Consider the following 2,500-nt stretch of genomic DNA (forward strand, 5'->3'; position numbering starts at 1 on the left):
CCCTAAACCATGGTAGCAACTTCAACATGGTTCCTCGCCCCTAGACCATGGTAGCAACTTCAACATGGTTCCTCGCCCCTAAACCATGGTAGCAACTTCAACATGGTTCCTCGCCCCTAAACCATGGTAGCAACTTCAACATGGTTCCTCTAAGTAAGCTACCATGGTAAGGTTGTTAATGATCATTTGCAGATCATAAACAGAAATATGGTTTTTTCTTATTTTTTCCTTCTCTTTTTCTTTTAATTTTATGAGTTGATATCCTGGGGAAGTATCATTTATTTATTAAATTCTTGGAAGAGGAAAGATATGAGAATAGTATATTTCTATCATGTATAAAGATGAATATGTTCTTTGTTTAGAAGTTTCGTGATACGTTTCCAGTCTATATAAAAATTATTTTCATCAAGCGATAGTGTTTATCATTCTCAAAACACGTACATTAGTGTTACTATGACATAGTGTTAAAAGGATTCTGTACCCAGAATGTACCCTTATTAAAACCAGCAAGATATTGATTTTTTAACGCTTTGAAATATATCTTGTAGAGCCATTAAATACAAAAAAATAAAAATAAATAATATCAGCGAGTAACTCTATTCGATTGGTAATTCTCTGGACTCCCGACATGTCTTTCATTTATAATAATCAACGTAATGTACATGGCAGCCTGCATGTCAGAGTTCCATTTTGGATATTACTTCAGTCTGTTACTACATATCTAATTCCTTTGAATGTCCATGTCATTATCTTTTCATTATAGATCATAAACATTAGATATATCATCACTAAATGTATCAACTCAAAATGTATTATAGTTATTAGATATATCATTATTTACACTACTGATTTTATTGATTTTGTAGCTCTTGCATCAGGACCCAGTGACACTCCTTCCATTAATCCTTGACACAATAAACCATCAGGGTGACATGAGATACAAAGTGCTGTCTCACAATGCAACCGAGTATTCAATTGCAATTATGTTCTTAATCTTTGTCAAAGGGCAGTCCTATCTCAATAGAACGCAAAATATCAGGTATATTAATAATATTAATGATATTATTAATTAATTATATTAAAGATGTTAATATTATTATATGCTATCTACTCTGGAAGAGAACAACTATCTGAGAAACACCAATTGTTGCTGAACATAAAGAAAAGAAAAGAGAAGAAAGAAAGAAAGAAAAAACATAACTCAGATCATATAGATTATTCCCCTAAATAAACAGAGACAGAGAGAGAGCAATGATATCTCATGTTCCTGCACGACCTGTTTTCAAAGACATCAGGTCTCAAAGGATCTTTTCCGGATTTGCACAAGACCTGTTTTTTTCTCTAAGTAAAAGTATGTAGACTGAGGCATCTTCGGTCTGGTCACATCTCGCGGCACGCATTAGGTTGAGTTAATTGTTGCAAAATGCAGAAGGGATGCAAACAAGAATGAGTGATATCACAAAACACGGCACGTATTTAGAGTTTTGGTATTGTATTTGTTGTTCGAATTGCAGAATCTTCAGAATGACGTAATTCTACTTAGGGTGTAATGTCGAAACGTCAATTAAGATCTTGCATTGTTGAATTATCCATTATGATTTAGATTTTTTTAAATTAATTTATTAATTGATTAATTATTATTATTATTATTTTTTGTTTTGTTTTTTACGAATCGAGTTATTGCGTTCAACGAAGCTTTATCGCGGCATTTGGTGTCTGGCGTGTGTGTGTGTGTGTGTGTGTGTGTGTGTGTGTGTGTGTGTGTGTGTGTGTGTGTGTGTGTGTGTTTGCGTGTGTATGCGTATGTGTTTGCGTGTGTATGCGTATGTGTTTGCGTATGTGTTTGCGTGTGTGTGTATCTGTGTGTGTGTATTTGCATGCTTGTGTGTGCGTGTCTGAGTGCGTTTGTATGTGTGCGTATGTATGTGTCTATGTATTCATCGCTGAATCATAAAAAAAAACATCACTAAAACTGCAATCACGGCGTCGACCACGTGTCTAATCGTACTCCCGATAGACAGACGCCAGGTCCTCCACGCCGGTTGATGACAACCTCACCGGCCCTCGAGTTGCTTTCGAGAATGCGGACTCATGCTCGGCCTTGAATAACAAGCGGTGAATGAGAATCACGTGCGGCCCCTGTCAGTGTGGGCGTGGTCACTTTCGTTCTTTCTTTCTGGCACTTGATGGTTGCTGGGGTTTGTGTACGATGATTATTTGTTTACTTTGTATTTTGATTTTTAAGAAGGAAGACAGTTTAACGGTTGTTGTATGTATATGGTTATGTGTTTATATATATATGTGTGTGTGTGTGTGTGTGTATATATGAATATATATCTATCTATATCTTTATCTATATATATATATATATATATGTAAATATAATATATATATATATATATTATATATATAAATATATATATATATATATATATATATATATATATATATGTAATATATATATATATATATATATATATATATATATATATATATATAT

The sequence above is a fragment of the Penaeus japonicus genome, unplaced genomic scaffold (assembly GCF_977035675.1).
Source record: "Penaeus japonicus unplaced genomic scaffold, GWHDUDI00000001_assembly GWHDUDI00000037, whole genome shotgun sequence".
Lineage (NCBI taxonomy): Eukaryota > Metazoa > Arthropoda > Malacostraca > Decapoda > Penaeidae > Penaeus > Penaeus japonicus.